The sequence below is a fragment of the Marmota flaviventris genome, chromosome 3, assembly GCF_047511675.1.
Source record: "Marmota flaviventris isolate mMarFla1 chromosome 3, mMarFla1.hap1, whole genome shotgun sequence".
Classification (NCBI taxonomy): domain Eukaryota; kingdom Metazoa; phylum Chordata; class Mammalia; order Rodentia; family Sciuridae; genus Marmota; species Marmota flaviventris.
Window position 1 is genome coordinate 74,908,727 of NC_092500.1, and position 19,571 is coordinate 74,928,297.

General features: G+C 34.1%; 1 protein-coding gene across 2 annotated transcripts in view; it reads right to left on the bottom strand.

The window, feature by feature from the left end:
- The window catches only part of Cntn1 (contactin 1), a 268,377-nt gene extending 253,907 nt beyond the window's left edge, over positions 1 to 14,470 (bottom strand). Inside the window, exon 1 of one of the 2 annotated variants that reach the window (XM_071609195.1) lies at positions 14,421 to 14,470. The gene's annotated coding sequence lies outside the window, so the exon portion shown is untranslated. The remainder of the gene's footprint in view (positions 1 to 14,420) is intronic. The other variant, XM_071609194.1, reaches the window with a different exon arrangement.
- Between the last annotated feature and the right edge of the window lie 5,101 nt (positions 14,471 to 19,571).

The following is a 19,571-nucleotide window of genomic DNA, read 5'->3' on the forward strand; positions in this document are numbered from 1 at the left end:
TTCCACTCTGCACTGGCTGGCACAGCTCTTCACCAACAATCCCCCATTTAGATATAAAAACAAACTGGCCTTTGTATTTTGTTTATGCTGTCACCAGAGCATTACTCTCAAAGCACTTCAGCAATACAAAAATAATGTTGCTGTCTCTTACAGGCATAACTAAAAAATATTCACTGAAAGCACTGCTCAAAGAGCATGTTTATATTCTCATTGTACAACCATGGAGAGTTTAAACCAAATTTCTTATTTTGACAAGATCAGGAAGATTTTCTGGTTTTATGCACATCTTCCTAAAACAGTGATTTGTGGAACACATATTATTAGACGCATGTAAGAAAATGATCTAAAAATACTCACACAAGATTCCTCTTTACCATCCCTTGAGCATTTAAGTTTCTAGTCCAAAGGGGAAGACTTTAAACAAATGGATGCAGTGACATGTTATAGGGACTATGATATAATTAAGTACCAGATTTAGAGGAAGTAGAAAGAATAGATTGTGTTATCCCCCTGTAGGGGTGAGAATGAACGTTAGAAAAGGTTTCATTCACCTGAGTAATGGAAGAAGAATAGGTACTTTCTGTTGCAGACAGATACCTGCCCACAGAGCTGAAGAGGCCATGGGGCTTCTCAGACCCCAGGTGTTTTGTGATTCCACTGAAAGGATTTCAATCCTCTCACACATAGCAACAGCCAGGAGCTTATTAGAAGGGAAAAACAAATGGTCAAAGGGAAATTCTCAAAGGAAAAAGGGAGAGAATAGGACCTCTCCCAGAGGGACAAGGAAAGTTCATCACCTCCCCATCCTTCTGTTTTGTTGGGGGTCCCAGGGAAGTTTCCAGAGAGTCTGTCCTAGAACCACTTTTTGACTTTCACCTGACAGCAGAATTACATCAAACTTCCAAGTCCCCACTGCAAACACAGGTACACCGTAAGTACCCAAACAAAACTCCTGAGGGGCACATTTTACTATGATTTTGACATGATAAAGATCTAAGGGCCACTCTGGATCACCTTGGCCTAAGCTGGTCAGTTCTAATGGGAACTTGTTGTTACTGATCTTATGGTTGGTGGGCTTTGCTTCTAATTACCCTGTCTTCCTGAGTCCTGGAATCTGGTCTGTGTAAAGATCACAAAAGCCCGCCCCCTTCAGGGTGACTCCTGTTCTCCTTGGCAAGGAGGAGTCTTTGGGCCTTCATTTTCTCCTGCAAGATAAGAGGGTGTTTGCTGAGGACAACCTATCCTGTAGACTTAAGTCAGGACAGGTCCAGACTGGCCTCAGGTGAATTGCTTTTTAAAAGAAAGCCTATGAGAGGTCAGAACAGTAGGACTCATCTATAAAATTATCCACTCAACTTCATGTTCTAACCACTCTTGTCTGTCTGCTACCATTGTTTTCCAGGTAGCAGACAGGGAATTATTACAGGAAGAGGAAGCCATAACACAGTTTGGCTTCTTATCTACAAAGAATCATACAGTGAGGCATGATTTAGAGTAGTAGAGAATGACAAGGCATAATTTTTAGCTTATGAATTCCCAAATTTGATTTCTAAATCCAAAGGGCTTCATGTGCTGGTTCCACACTATTCATATAATCTGATTATATTCACATAGTAGGTGCTGAACAAATATTTATTAATAAAGATAAAATGAATAGCATTTACTAAATATGTATACGCAAGAAACTTTACCAAGGCTTGTGCAAGATAAAAACAAGCAACAACTAAAAAAATAATAATATAAGTAAATAATTCTAAATCAAGATAGAATATACAAGATGAAATAAATTGTTGTAATTCCAGATAGAAAATAACATAGAAGTCACCTTTGGAAATTAAAAATTCCCCCCATAATCCACAGACCAATCTGTGTCCTCGGGGCAGTCTGTAGCTATTATTTTAGTACTTTGGTTTACAATGTTTTTCCTTCTCTGCCTTCTTAAATGTTTTAATTTCCATCTTTTAAATATCTGGATTTTTTTTTTCTATCTCAAGAGAAGAAAGAGAACTGAAAGTGATTAAACAGTAAAAACTAACAAATGCTGTTGTTGGTTACTGTTGGTGTCAACACAGGTTTGCTTGGGAAAGTTTAAAATTCCTGAGGGTGAGATAAAGACTCCATAGAATGTGATAATGAAGGAAACAGAGAAAGGAAACTGGCCACTTCCCTTGTCCCCAATGTGGGGATTAAAGCAGAGGAACTTCAATTAAACAGTAAAAGAATGTTCTCAAAAAAACATATGAAAAACTCTATCTGTGCAGTGGGCATACAACCCATCCTATGTACTGCCCCTATTCATAGGCACAGGTGGCCTTCATTTTCTCACAGCCTGCTGTTGCATAGAGCACATAAAAAATAAAATGTTTAAGTCCTCTCAATCGAATCCCCACCCCACCCCACCAATTCATTCTCTAAGATCAGTAACAGTATGTTGGGGCTTTTGGAGAACTGTGGTTGAACAGTTACCAAGCACTTTAAGTATTTTTGCTTAAAGAATCTTTTTTTTTTTTTTAATTGTCAGAACTCTTAAAGTGAGTAAGCATTGAAAATCAAAACAATACTCTGATTTCATCGTACACCAGTCAGATGGCAGCCATCAAGAATAAAAACAATAATAAATGCTGGAGAGGATGTGGAGAAAAAGGAACACTTTTACATTATTGGTGGAATCGTAAATTAATACAACCACTATGGAGTTTCCTTAAAAGAGTAGGCATGGAACCACTACATGACCCAGCTATACCACTTCTCTGTATTTATCCTAAAGAATTAAAGTAATCATACTATTGCAATACTTTTATACCAAGGAAGTATACTCAGCCTACTATTGCAATACTTTCATACAGAGCAGAATAATTCACAATAGGCAAACTATGGAACCAGCCTAAGTGACCATCAATAGATGAATGGATAAAGAAAATGTGGTATAAATACACAATGGAGTTTTATTCAGCCATAAAGAAAAATGAAATTATGTCATTTGCAGGAAAATGGATGGAGCTTGAAAATATTATGTTAAGAAAAATAAGCCAAATTCAGAGACTCAAGGCTCGTATCTTTTCTCCTATATGGAAGCTAGGGAGGAAAAAAGAAAAGAAAGATGGTGGGCCAAGGTATGGGGGCATCTCATGAAAATTAAAGGGAGATCAGAGGAATAGAGGAAGGAGACCAGGGGGAGTGAGGAGAAGAAATGGGGAAATACTGGGGAACGATACTGGCCAAAGTATATTGTTATAGTGTGTGCATGTATGAACATGTAACAACAAATCCCACCATTATGTATAACTATAATGCACCAATGAAAAATGTGGGGAAAAAATAAAGTAGATGTTGTCTGCTCACTTTATCACTATAAACACGTGTGGTTCGAAGAGCTGAAAACACATTCCCAAGAAAATTTAACAGTGACTAGAGTAGCTGAGATCTGAGCCCAGCTCTGTCCCCATTCTCTCAAAGTGCAACTCATATGTTATTTCTTCTAGAACTATCCTCTGAGGACACTAGCCCCTAATATCCTCTTCCTTCTATGAATTCCTGTGATCAGTACCCCATACCCAAACATATACTGAACATCTAGACATTCATAGATCTACATCTTCAAGGGCTTGAGCCCTTAAATTACTTCCATAATAACCTGTCTCCCATTGATGAAACATCAGAATATCACATAATCAGCCATTTATTCCCAGTGATCTGGAGGAAGATGGGGGTACATTATTTTCTGACATGAAGCATATTTTCAGAGACCATTTTTACATTTCCTAACAATATCAGCTATATTATCTGGTAATTTACATTATTTATATAAATTATAAATATTATATATATATATAATATAATATAATATAATATAATATAATATATATATACACACGTTACCTATTTCACAGGCTTTATATGAAGGTTAAAAACATATTATTCATGTAAATAAATGTCATAGACATTTCAGAATATGAAATATAGGTATATGATTATAATTCTTAAAGAAATACTATATTTACATTTCTTATTTCCACTCAAATTTATCCTTGAGCTTGTCTGATAATTGAATCAACATCCTTGTCTCAAGATGTCAGTGCCCACATTTTAACTGGCCTGCTAGAGAAAATGGTCTGGCTCTGGTTATAAAGAAAATGAGTAAATTCCACAATAGGAATCTTACATCAGAGTAGAGAACTTGGGAAATACTGTGGGGGCACTTGAGTAACTACCTATACACACTGTTAGGAACAAAGTAATAAACCATCTCTGTAATGATATGATGACATGGATTAAACAAAATTAAAAGTCAACAAGGTTGTTTTCAAAGTGAACATGTTTTAATTTATTAAAAAGCTACAAAGAGCAAATTGACAAACTACAAATCATATGCCTTGATAATTGCAAAGTATTTTAAATTTGTCCATAAAAGCACTTAAATGGATAGAAAATTATTAGCTCTGACTGCAATAAGTAATAAAATTGTTATACTAATGTGAAATAAAAATGTTTGAGGAGGAAAATATTCTTTTCCAAACCCACTAAGAGACTAACTACTAGGAAGCCTCTTTTGCAAGCTGTGGCTGACACTAAATCAGGGATTCCCGGGAGACAATCCTTGGCTGATGAGAACAAAATTCCAGTCCTTCTTAGTTACAACAGGGCCTCCCTCAAATTTTAGTTAAAGTCATTGTCAGGAAACAGGCAGAACTGGTTTTCTGAAATCCTTTATCCTCTGTTGGTTGGTGGTAGGGGTAGGAGGGGTGCAGAAAGAACCCTCCCCTGGGGCTTGAAAGTGATTTTGAATAAGAGGTGCTGGCACTCTCTTCTTGCCTGCAGGTTACTAAGCAGCAGAATCCCAGATATCTCCAGTGTTGCCAGAGTCTGAGGATGGGACAGCATTGAGACAGCAAAGAGCCTCCGAGAGGGAGAAGAGAGCAAAACCCAATCTAGTTTCCTATGGGAGTTCGTGATGCACAGAAAAAATGCTAGTTCCTATTCATTTAAGAAGCCCATAGATGTTAGTAGGAAACTCTAATCTAGGGGTGATGCTTGTAAGAGCTCTCCTATGGAATGAAGTGATATTATCACTAGATGGTAACAGCTCACTTGGGTTTAGAGGTCATGGCTTCCTAAACATGAGAAGGCCCACAACAGGAAGCCATGGGGGGGATTCAATGGCTTTGAACTTCATCTGCATCACCTTCAGAGGAAGCAATGGGCTTAAGCTGTACATGACAAGTGTGACTAGCCAAGTGGATGTGGACTTAACTGCAGGAGCCACACACTAGTCTTCCATGTACTGGAGTTTGCGGCTGGAAGGAATCTCAGAAACATGGTGAAAGAAGAGTGACACCCTTTTTCTATATTACCCATGCCCTTATCATCTGATAATAGCTTCAGGAGCAGCTAGTACACAGTGGTACACAGAATACTTGTATCTCCGCTATGTGTACAACTATTTATTTCATATGAATTGGTGTAAAGTTAGATCCCTTCTACCTCACCTTTATATAATTATATTTTCCATTATAATACAGAAATTTTAGATTTATACCAGAAATATTTTATCTTGTTAGTTTGAGCTCAATATCATAATTGTATAATAAGTTTAAAAGTTGATTCTGTCATCCAAAGTATTAGCTAGTAGCTAATTATGTAAACGCAATACTTGTTCTATTTAACTATTTAATTGTAGTATTTAACTTTAAATTTTCCCATGCACTCTAGAATATGAAATTAAGTTAACACATTCTTTGTGTGAACTTGGAACTACAGCTCTGATAACAAAACTAACAAAGCACAAAAAGAAAAAAATTATATATGTGATCGTAGATGCTAAGTAATAAAGTCCTAGCAAATCGAGTTTCAAAATGAATTCTCTCTTGGATGAAAGAATAGATTGGTATTAGAAAATATATTAATTTATATAACATTGCAGGAAAGAGATATTTGATGTGGACCATGGGAAGAACAATACAATTAAGCTGACTACAGAAACTGGATGCAGAAGGTCATGCAGCCATTAGACTCCTTCCAAACAGTTGAAGTGCATGGTACTTTCACTAGCATCAAGTGTGAACTTCAGCAGAACAATAGTCAGGTAAGTTATGAGTCTTCACAGGGTATTTCAGGATTAGATAATTAACAAATATTAAGAGAGTAAATCCAAAAAGTAAGAATTGCACAAATGTCCATAGCATATTTTCCAGTGAAATACAAAGAAATATGGAAACATTGCAATATTGATAACAATAAAATTATTTTTAATCTAAGCAATAGAACAAAGTATAATATTGCCATGAGAAATGGTCGATACCATTAAAATAATATATTTGAAGAATTTATGACATGGAAAGAGTAAAAGCTCCACATGATATAAAATTAGAAAACAAACAGGATATTTAAATGTATACATGTATGTTCTCAGAATATTTCCCAAAATTAACAAAATATTACCCGTGGAGTATGAGATTTTTGAGTCTTTTTTTTTATTATTTTACAACTTTTTCTAAACACATGTGCATTTTTTTTAAATTAAAAAGTTCCTTCAACAATAAACTATTATTCTATATATTCTTTAATCCTTATAACAATCTTGTCATTAACTTTTTTGCCAAATAAAGATCATTTTAAATGGCTTGCTCCTATCTTATAAGTGTGAGTAGAGATTTAGAATTCACATTTAAATTCTCTTTATTGTAATGCTATGCCTCACATAAATGTATTTCTGCCTCACTATTCTGAGAAAGAAGAGAAGCCATTATTTCAAGTGTTCAAGAAAATTTCTAGGCAATTTAAGTGTTGTTGACAGATAGGTGATTCGGTAATCAAAATGCAAATAGCTGGATTAGAATTTCATCTTCTTTCCTTGCCAAGCTTCTGCTCAGAATGATAGCACTGGTGTGACAGCACAAAGTCATACTTTAAAAGCAGATTATATTATCTACATATGGAAAACATCAATCTCAAAGTAATCACCAAAGCAATGATTATATAGTAATTAATATTTATCTCCAAGGTATTATGCTAAATAATTTGTGGAAGCTTGAAAGATATGGAAGACATTACTCTTCCTTTGCAGATTTTATAATATCATCTATATGAAAAAGAAAAGAAATAATAACGGTTTAAAACAAAAATAAAAAAAATATAGGACAAGGGAGGGAATTAATATGTAGTGTCTGCTGTGTGGTGGACACTGGTGAGCACATTTTATATATATATATATAGCATTTCAGTCATCACAGAACATGATGAGTGCTGTGTCTGAGAAGGTAGGACTCCCAAAGAAGATGAATCTCTGGTGAATTTAATAAGTCATCTAGAAAGAACTTCTTTTTTAATTGAGTCATTTTATTTGCCCCTAGTCATTTTCTTGGAGAAGGTAGTAGTAAGACTTTTTATGACCTGCTAAATTATGGATCACCAAACTTCCCCAAGAGTGAGTCACTGAGGTGTTAAAAAATTTCCAAGATATTATTTGCTGTTGGAGAAGTATATGTTTTGGTTTCATGCTACTGGAACCTACTTGAAGTATTCTACTAGTTATTGAGGTTGCTGAAAGAAAACTTATCAGAAGCCCCAATGAGGTTACCATGAGGCAAGAACCTGATTATTGACCCAGCTCAGAGCCATGGTTTAGAGGTACCCAAGGCCATTGCATCATGGTAAGTCTTATAAGAACAGTTGGCTGAGCTTCTTCTAGACGACAGATAGAATCATAAAGTTCCAAAGTACACACAGATAAATTACATCCAGGACACCCTGTAATAGCAAAAAATCACCAGTTGGAATGTACTGGGGAAACAGTTTACTATGCAGCTCCATGTGCAATGATAGAAAACAATAGACGGCCTTCTTGGCTTTCTATTTGCTTGGCATGTGGAATCAGGGAAGACTGTATTTTACGGGGTATTTATCTAAGAATCTTGGGCAATGTGAGTGTGGATAGACAGGACCTCAAGATGGAGGCACTGACTTTCCTGCTAATATGGGCATGCTGTGTGTAGAGCCATGTAAAAAATGTTAAATAATGAGTAAATCAACAGTGACTGCATTTGAAATCCAGCTCTTTTTAATTTTTAGTGCTGAGATGATGGCTTAGAGAAGTTATATAGCTTGCCTAAGAAGTCATAGATATTCTGTTTGACACTAATATTCTACCCTGTACATAAGAAATATCACAAGACTTTTATGCATTTTCCAGGTAAAATTATACATCATGCAAAACTCAATAGATTATTACTCGTAGTAAGTTTTTTAAAAAAAACTTCATATGTTATCATGCAATTCTGGAAGAAAATAAAGCTAATATTTATTTTATGAAAATCAGTCATTTTATTTTATTCTCCACTGAATGTTAGGCACTAAATCCTCTGTGCCTGCTTGGATTTCCTTTTATTTAATAAAGAATTCTTTTCTCAATGAAAGGAAGTCATGAGATTTTCTTACATCAGTCACACTCAGAAAAGTAAAGCAACAGCCTTTAATACCTATTCTATAATTCATCCTAATAGAAATGATGATGAACTTGAGTTATTAAAAAATCCAAAATAATCCAATTGTGCAATAGAATACAAAAGTATAATATAATGAACAGACTCTAGTGACACTGTAATGATACAGTGGTGCTGTAACAGACCTGTGTTCCCAAAGGTGCTATGGAGAGTTGTGAGTACATATTTGATACTAAACAAATTACTGTTGATTGATGAGTGGGCTTCTAAGTCCTGAGTTAACTATAGTATTTAGGGGAGTCCATGGAATTGTTGGAAAATCATAGAAAAGTTATAGAGATATAATTTTTAAAGTAACAAGAAAATGAGAAAAGTTTTATCTTCTAAATAGTAAGAAAGGTATGACTCTGCACTTATGATTTCTAACTCATGAAAGATTGATATGCATAGAAAACTTGATAGAGGCATAGGTTTTTAATATTGTGCCAATGCCCTTATAGAACCTGGTCTATAATAGAAATCACAATGAGCTGATATTTATTCAATAAACAGGTAATTAGATATGCCATACATTTACTCATATTTATTAGCTTTCAGAAATGTTATACTGTATATAAAGCATAAGAAGAAAAATACAAATGACACCTCAGAATAACACACATATGGAAGAGAGAAGGAAAAAACATGATGAAGAGCACAAGGTAGGAAACATTCAGAGGGATGGAATCTTCTAGATGGAACCCAGTATCCTCTGGCTTCCCCTTTTGCTATTTAAAAGTCATCTTACAGTGTAATTGTCTTTCATTTGGCTATGCCCTACCTTGTTTCTCTAGCTTTTTACAGTTCTTCTTCTTTTTTTGGTATTTTTAATTTAATTTTTATATGTGTAGATATAATTTTATTTTAGTTTATCCTAATTTACTTTCTTAAGACTTCTAGCTCTGAATACTAGGCAGTCTCTAATGTCCATCTTTCTACTCAAAGTAATCAGTGTGATCAGTCTTTGAATAACATCTACCTGACACCTCCCTTCAACCATCACAGCAGATGTCATAAAAGGACAAGGGTTCATATTGGAAGTAGCAATCGATATACCTCTTGTCTAATGGAATGAATCCTCATGACATACATTATAGCAGATACAAAGAGGTTTTGAAATCTTTATTTCAGCAGAAATACTGCCAGTGAGGACTGAAACAATTTTAAGACAAATGATATGAAAAGGACAGGACCTATCTTTGTTGGGTTTGGACATGAAGAAGTGGCCCACAAGCAAAGATGTCCAGTGGCCTGTAGAAGCTGAGAGCAACCTTCAACTTAGGGTAGCATGAAAATTAGGAACTCTGTACTATAAGCATAAGAAACTGAATTCTGCCAGAAGTCTGAAGGAGCAAGAAACGAATTCTCCTTGGAGTGTACAGAAAAGAGCCCAGCCTGACAGTACCTTGACTTTCATCTGGTGATTATTTAACTGGACCTCTGACCTGCAGAACTAGAAGATCACAAATATTTGTTGTTTTACTTAGACACTACCTTTATTTAAGATACTACTTCTGTGGTAATTTCTTATGGCAGAAATAGAAAATTAATATAATATTAAACATACATATTTTTTTCTGTCTGGTAATTCCTATATCTGGAATTACTATCATTGCACGTCCATATTTCTTTCATGTATTTGTTGGCTTTCTTGCATCTATTTTTTTCCTCACATTTTTAACTATTAAATGATTTTTGTAGTGGTTATAATTTTAATTATTATATGTATTTATTTATGTCCAGCCTGTTTCAAGGAAGAAAATATGAGACAACTTGTTTGGAAAATATAAAAATAAAATGATTCAAATAGAAAAAAAAATAAAATAAAATAAATGATTTCTTTAGAACTTTATTTTGGAAATGCTTTGAATATAGGATCATAGTGCAAACAATGAGATTTGTGAGACCACATAGGAGGATTCTTTGAAATCTCAGCAAAGGCTAATTGCAGCTCCAAGGCCCAGGGGCAGAGTTGTTCCTGTCTAATCAATTACAAACTTTTAGATAAGTAAATTTCCTGATGAATCTGTTCAGCGCAGGTTGCTTCTTGAAGACCATGCCCTTAGACTGTTGTCCATTTGGATCCTGACTTTTTGGTGGCCTTTCTTTTATACAGTATGTGGACTGGCCGTAGGATAGATCATGTGTTCCAGACTTCTCATGTGTTCACCTCTCAGGGTTTCTGATTTCTCCATCTTTATTCCCTTTGAATTCTTTGATTTCTTTTCCTTTGCGAAATTCAGTTCAGCAAACATTTTAGAAAGTTTCTTATAGTCATGTTTTTAGAGTTTTTCATTTATCACCTGCTGAAAGGGAACCCTTAGTGTAACTTTTTAAACCTATCCCAATTTATTTTCAAAAAGTGAAGTGATTCATTTTTTTGCCTCTACAACGGAGATTTCTTTAATTTCATTGAAACTGTTAACAAAGTGATAGCTTCTCCTCTCAACTTCCTAATGCATTTAACACGTACCACTCTTAATGGTTCTGCTGTTTAAGAAAAATAATTAGCACACCATCACAGGGAATATATATTATATTTTAAATACCTATTTTCTGAAATGCATTAATAGCATCATATGGAGACTGACTTCCAGACAAAAACAGAAGAAAATTTAGAAATTATATCTTCTTTTACAGTTTTATGAACTAAAGATCAACATTTCCTGGATGATTTTTAAGAGTCTTGATCTCTCCCCAATTAGAATGAGTAAACCTTCCTTGAGTTTCCATATCAGGGGAGCACACTATGCTATAAATATTTGTTTAAATATCTTGTTTTTTCCTACTATATTGTGATCATTTTGAAAAGAGAAACCATATCTATTTTTCTTTATGGTTAGCTCAGAATTGGATACATAATAGGTGCTGAATAAATGTTAGACAAATGTAAACCATGAGTGAAGAGGTTCACTAAAAGCAAATTCACTGGTAAGAAGTTTATAACTATGTTGTCATATAATTTCAACTTGTATGTTTTTCCTGTTTGAGAAAAAAAAGTTTTTAAAAAATTTTATGTTAATTCCAGCATTGGGAAGGACATCTCTCAAAATGAATCTGCAGCCTAACAAGTGCTGCTCGTCTTTCTTCATATTCTTGTTTACTGATTCACATGTTTCACAGACAATGAATGAGTGTTTGATTAAAAAATAAAACTGATTTTAAATAAAACTGAAACATTGTTAACAGAATGATGATAATGTCAGAAAAAAATAAAATTCTTAAAGTAAATGAAGGAACATTGTCAGGAATAAATTGAAATAAATGTTTGCCAGAGCTGTGTTCTAAGTAATTTGCATTATTAAAGGAGTTCTGTGATTGTTTTTTATTCTGTTTTTTTAAAAATCAACATTCTGTTGCCAAACAAAGAAACACATCCCAAGCAAAATTTGTGTTAGTTTACAATGAAGCATAGGACACAAGACATTTATTCAGCTTGCAAATCTTCTCACATGTAGTTTTAAAGCTTAGGTAGCTATATTTCATTCATACATGTTGACCTGAAATTATGTTTAAAATACCAGCTATTTGGTGGGACTGCAAATTGGTGCAAACACTCTGGAAATCAGTATGGAGATTCCTCAAAAAACTTGGAATGGAACCATCATTTGACCCTGTTATCCCACTTCTTGGCATATCCCTAAAGGACTTAAAAGCAGCATACCTATAGTGACACAGCTGCATCAGTGTTTATAGCAGATCAATTCACAATAACTAAGTTATGGAACCAACCTAGGTGCCCTTCAACAGATGAATGGATAAAGAAAATGTGGTGTATATACACAATGGAATATTACTCAGCCATAAGGAATGAAATTATGGCATTTACCAGTAAATGAATGAAACCAGAGATTATCATGCTAAGTGAAATAATCTAGTTCCCCCAAACCAAAGGTCAAATATTCTCCCTGATGTGCGGATGCTAGCGGACAATGGGTGAAGGAGGGAAGAATATAAGTTCATTGGGGGAATGATGGGAAGGGAGGGAGGATGGGAATAGGAAACACAGTAGAATTAATTGGACATAACTTTCCTATGTTCCTATATGAATACACAACCAGTGTAATTATGTACAACCACAAAAATGGGAAGTTATACTACATGTATGTATAAAATATCAAAATATATTCAGCTGTCACATTTAACTAAAAAGAAAAAACAAAATATTTTTTTAAATGTGAAGTAAAAATAAGAAACCTTACTAAGCAAGAAATAAAATAATTAACTAAAGAAATGCAAATGATGAATAAGTATATATAAATGTTCAGTGTTACCAATAATCAAAGAATGTGAATCAAAGAAAAAAACAACAGAAGAAATATATGCTGTGATTAGAGGTTGGCAAAGCAAATATGATAACACACTGGTGGTAGAAGCTCGAGCTTGCATTCTTTCTTCAAGAAAATCTGTCAGTTGCAATGAAACTTTTTACTTTTATAGTGTTTTAATTGCACTTCAAGAGTCTTCCCAAAGCAAATACATCCATAATTGTTTTTTACATAGTTAAAAAAACAAAAAATATGAATGATCTTTAAAAATACCATTATTTCTTTTATTTTATACTCTTACAGAGAAATCTCTCATCTTAAAACTTTAATAAATATAGTTAATACAATGAAGACCTAATCTTTACCTCTTTCCTTTACTCAACTACCTACATCCTAAAGGATATATAGATCCATTTCCCCTCTGATACTTCAGAAGCAAAATATGGAAACCAAACTCATATTCTCTAATAAAACTGTATATGTCCTCATATTTATCAGTTTTGAAATTTCCCTTTTCTATGGAAAAAAAACTTAAAACCATCTGCTCTCTCTTTTCTTTTATGTCTTTTACCTAGTCTGGCATAAATAATGTTATTTTTTATTCTTCTGGTAACTAGCATTTCACATCTCCCTCTATTTCAACTGCTTCTCCTGGAATTCTAAGCATGGCAGGGCTAGGTAAGTCTAGTATTTCACTGTTACTTTTGTTTTCCAACAGGTTACTCCCATCAGGTTGTGGATTCTCTCATTCATCTATGATAGTACAAAATCTAGCTCAGCATTTTTCAGGTATAACATTAGAGACAGGGGGACCAGTTACCAAGTTGAAAAGATCCCTGCATCTATCTCCTCCAGCACAATCTTCCTTATATTTTTCTCAAACATGCATCATTCCCTCTAGCACAGTTTTTGTCTCTGTCCTCTTTCATGTTTTTGTTAGCAGTCATCATACCATGAAGAATTCCCCTTCATTCTCTCCATTCAAAGCCTTTCTTTCTCCCAATACAGCACTTAACTCTTATCTTTCCCAGGTATTTACATAGTTGTAGAAAACAAAAACTGGAGTCTTAGACCTAAAGTAACTGTGTCACTTACTAGTTATATAACCTAACAAACTTGAGGGACCTCAGGTTTCTCATTTCAGTATAGGACTAATAAAAATAAAATAATAATAATTTTACTGCATAGAATTGCTGGAGGATTGAATGGTAGAAAGTATATAAGGTGCTTAGTGCAGTGCCTAAATTATATTAACATTAAGTAGCTATAACATATTATTACTGTTATTTTTCTTATTAATAATTTCTTGATAGGTTCCCATTGTTCTAGCCCACACTGGATTCTGGATTCTTATAACAACGCAGTGATACCGAGTGCTGCACTATACAACCTAGTTTGTTTCCTAATGCTTTGTAGGTTGACATGGTGATTTCTTTGTGTGACTATTAATAAAGAGAACACACATAATCCATCGTGCACCTTTACTATCTTTTAAAAATTGAGAAAGGTTACAAAAATTTAAGAAAACAATGCCATCGAGTGCTTATCATGGACCAGAATATTTTGGGGTTCTTAGCAACTAGAAATATGTTTGAATATTCCATTACGTTCAGTTTTGCCACGGATTTTGATTTCTTAAAATAACCAGGTACATGTGCGTAAGTAAATCTCTTACCTTAGGCTTGTTCTGAATTGGGCTTCAGAAATGGTCCAAAGTGGATATCTACAAACCAATAATTATGAAATTATAGTTAGTTAAGTTGAACATTAAAATGTTTATATTTTTAGTAAAAATTTTAATAGACAATACAAAGGAAAAGTTGTATTTTAATCTCCTGGAAGTTTTAATTCCAATAAGATTTCAACATATTCATAAATTACATTTAGAAAATCAGTATATACATTTAAGCTAAGGTGGTCTGGCCTTTGAAAAAATTTTATTTTATTAAACTATCATCTTATTCAGCATTATTGGCTTCTATTAAAAATTAATTTTCAAATTCAACTATAATACTATCATTGTCTCATTTGATGATACGGAACATTAAGAACACTTGGTCGGAGTTAGTCACGTGCCAAAAAATACAACTTCAAGAATTAATAATTTCCTGTTACAAGTCAAACATCACAACCAAACAGTATTCTAAAAATATTTATTCTCACAAGATGAATAATAAAAATTAATAGAAGAATTTCTATTCTTTCTATTAAAAGAATAGAAAGAGAGTGTTAGATTTCCAAATCTCAGTAACTTTGAAAAGTTTTATTGCTGTTCTCTCTTTTTTTGGTGGGGGCAGGGGTTACTGGGGATTGAACTCAGGTGCACTCAACCATTGAGCCATGTCCCCATTTTACTTAGAGACAGGGTCTCACTAAATTGCTTAGAGCCTCGCTTTTGCTGAGGCTGGCTTTGAACTTGTTATCTTCCTGCGTCAGCTTCCTGAGCTGCTGGGATTACAGGTGTACACCACTGCACCAGCTTTACTGTTATTCTTATAGAAAGATTCTTTACTTCTGAGAAAATGTAAAATCAGATGCAGAAACCAAAATATAAACAAGCATTAAAGAAATCAATAAGGATCCATTTTGGTTATAATAGAGAACAATTGAGAAGACACAGTGTACACAGAGACAATTCCATTCAGGGCCTTTGATGCTGCCATATGCACCTAATGATATTGCTTTTGATTTCCTTTATTCTTACACTTCACTTTAGTGACTCATTTCGACCCAGACAGTGGTTAGAAGAAAATTGGTGAAAAATCAAATTTTGTGGAAGATAGAAATAATAATGGTTTACCCTTCTTTTAGCCTATATGATAACAAAATTAACATCACATTTTCATTTGTTCCTAATACCTGAGGGAAAAATATTTGTTTCATATCATCAATGAAAAAAGAGAAGAAAGTTCACTGAGGGACCGGGACCAGGTTCAATAGCCCAGCTGGGACAGAAACTTAATTTTTTTTTTTTTATTTTGATTGATCAGACAAATGTCTAGTAGGACAGACACTCAGGTGTGAGACTACAACACTGGTGTGTCTTTGGGTGCTGATGCAGCATCTCTCTACTTCTCTATCTCATCGGAGGTCTTTTGTCCCACAGGTATAGTTATGGGTTTTCTTGTTAATAGCATTTTACCTGTCAGTGTAAATATGACTTGGAGGATTGATAAAGTAACTGTTTTTAGCCCAAGATTTGACTTCTCCCTTTGCTGATATCTTATATCTTAAGGGTCCTGAATGTTTTTCACATTTGATTCATTTTCATATTTGGATCCCATTTTTAATTGGTTATGGATGACATAAATCTTGCTAATGGAGGTAACCTTCCTAGTGAACATGGATTGCTTTCTAGTGTAAGGCAGAGCCTGACTCTTGAGTCACCCCATCTTCATGAACAAAAGAGACTCCTATCATCTTGATGTAAAGTCCTTTAAAAAGAGAAAACTGAACCTTTGGTTGTGATTAGTCATTCCTGGAACCACATTATATCTTTCTACTCAATTAGTCCTGAACCTCTAATCCAAAACAAGAAGTTTGAATAGAGTGCCTTGCTGTCTCCTATACAGTCTCCTCTTTGGATTCATGTAATTTTGAGATGAATCTTGAAGCAAGATTTGGTCATATATTTTTTTCTTAAAAAAAGTCATTCTACAAAAATATAAGAGAGGAAGGTCTGAGAAATTCTTTCAAATCTTGTTTTATATGATGGATATTCTAAAACTATATTGTAGCTTCCTACAGTGTTGGAAGCTAGACAAACTTTTGCCTGATTTTCCAAACCTTTTGTCTCAGGTATTCCCAATCCCTAATAGTCTAAAACTTCAAAACCCAGTCATTCAAATGATTATCATTTTTCCAATGCCTGTTGTACTGATCCATAAACTGTGAGATATGTAGCTTCCCATGGTCATCTTGACCAACTCTGATACCTTTCTACAATTTTCTCCAAACCATGGTTTTGTCTTAGTTGCACTCATTACACATAAATACTTCCCAGGGGCTTCCAATTCCTTCCAATCCTGGCATACTTGAATATACTGTTTGTTTTACTTTGTTATTGTTTGTTTGTTTAAGTGAGTAGTACTGCTGGTATAATAAAGGCACAAAGTATCCTTTCTGTATTCTTTTACTGATCAGCTATGTTCCCCAAAGCCATAACTTTTAAGTGGGATAGGACCACTTAAATTAGGTATGGAGGAAGAAAATAAATAACAAACCTTAAGAGACTTAGTTTGATTAAGTTGTAATTAATTACTTGTAATTAAGATCCAATCCCTGGTCATTGATCGTTTAGGATCTTTAGAATAAGAAATAAAAATAAGATTACACTTTGGTGTAAAGACTTTTCAGGTAAAAGATAAGTAGTCCAGAGATCTTAGGAATTCAGACTAGATTCCAAGCTCAAACTCTGAACATTTATTTCAGAACTATACCTGCTCTGGGGAGATTTAGACTTTTAGCCTAAAAAATTCCATCTAACAATGGCAGGAGCAGAAACCACAACTGGACTGCTTTGAACAGTGCTTATCTGTGAAAAAGCTTTCATAATCTAGCCAAATGGATCCTATTGTACTTTGATCTTACCTGCACTTTGATATGCAAGCACAAAGTAGAAATAGCACTTTTTATATTCAATTTCTTCTTTTAAAAAGAGATTTAAACTTTTGCTTTCGCTTTTATGTAACTTTGGGGAATTTCTATATTGAATCCCAAAGTATTTCTTAACTGCTTCATAGTCAATAACAGGAAAACTTCCCTTTCATGACTTGACTCTAAGAAAGCACATTTAAAAGAATGTCTTAAGTGACAGCAAATGTCTTAAAGGGTGTACTTGTAATTAAGGTCCAATCCCTGGTCATTGTTAGTTTAGGACCTTGGAAAACCTAATCAAACTAAGTCTCTTAAGGTTTGTTATTTATTTTCTTCCTCCATACCTAATTATTCCTTTAGGTATAGCTACACATCCAAGTGACAACAGATGATTAGCTTTTAAATTATGTTTCCTTGGTAGAACTTTTCTAAGTAGCAGGTGAAAAAAAAGTTGAGGAAGGTTAAATTCTTACTTGTTTTGAAGTAGCACACAAAGGAATTGTTAAGTAACCCCATGCCCCACATCACTCCTTGGGGGTAGGAAACAACAGATGAGGAATTGACAAAAAGCCTTTTTGAAGGATAATTTAAAAAAATTTGACATATTTTACTTAAGGAACTCATTATTTACTTTTTTATTTCTTTCCTACTTTTTCACTTAAAGCATTTTATGATTTCTTTTTGATATATCCAAATTGCCAGCTTCACTATTTTTTAACTTTGAGTCCATTATTTAGCAAAAAGAGGGGTAGTTTAACATAAACATGGCAATAGCAGAATAGTTAATCTGATATCTGAGATGGCTAGTAGGTCACTAATAGGTGAGTAACATATACAATATGAATACACTGCATAAATAAAATGATTCACACCCTAGGCAGGACAGAACAGAATGGATGATATGAGATTTTATTATGCTGCTTAAAAGAGTGCATGATTTAAAATTTAGACATGGTTTATTTCTAGAATTTGCCATTTAGTATTTTTGAGCCACAGTTGACTGAGAGTAACTAAAACCATGGAAAGTGAACAGCAGATAAGGGGGCACCATTGTATATGGAACATCAGCCCCTTCCCTGACTTTGAGTCCAAAGATAAGTTTATTAATACAAAGACGAAATTTTTATTTATTTAAAAATTTTAAGACTGAATTGATAGGAGTTGGTCAATTCTGTATTTTAATATTTTTCTATATAAAAATGAAAAATGTAGAATTAAATATACTCTGAAAGCCCTCTGTGGTGGACTAGATGTATGGATGTGCTACTGCTGGAGATTTGGAAACAGAGTCTGGAGTAAGAAGGAAAGTGACTTTTTTTTTTTTTTAAAGTGACATATGGCAGAGAAGTTGAAAATATGTACCTGAACTTAAGACAAAGATCAAGGCTAAACTTATGGGTTGTGTGCCACCTCTTCACAGAGGTGTGAGAGTTAGTGGCAGGAGAATTATGCAACATATGTGGGAGGAATTTTCTAGGGAGAGGTGGGAACAACAAGATAGGCAAAAAAAGAAATAGCAGTATAAAAACTGTGTTCAGAGAATGGATACGACAATTTAAAACTACGGTCACTGAAGCCAAAAGCAAACAAACAAAGTCTTTACAATTATTAGAGCTATACATAGTGGTTAGGTCCATTTTGACAGAATCGCACATGTAAAGTTGATTTCAATCCCCTATTTCAGAGAGTTCCAGGAAGACAAGAGCTGTGCAGAAATCACTGCAGCTGGAAATGTAAGAGTAACTTGTGACCTTGTGAAGTCAGTCTCTCCAAAGAGTAAAGTTGGGGGAAGTGGGGAGTTAAAGATGTGGAAATAGTGTGAAGACTGTTTCTTAGCTATACCTAATACTTAGGAGAAGGCAAAGGATTCATTTCCTCCCTTCTTCCTCCTGATTCTCCTTCCCAACTCTGGTCTTTCTTTTATTCCTTTATTTTTAATTTTTTATCGGTACTTTATACATACACATAAAAATGAAATTCTCTTGGGTATACTTATATATACATATACCAGGATTTTATTAAATTCATTCCATATTTCCTCCCCTTTTCTATTCTTTCTCCTCTCATTCTCTACCTTCTATTCCACTGAACTTCCCTATATATTTATGATATCCAATCCCCCTTACCACCACCTTTTTTCTCTAATTTTGCTCTAGCTTCCACATAAGAGAAAACATTTGACCTTTGATCTTCTGAGTCTAACTTATTTCACTTAGCATGATCTCCATTT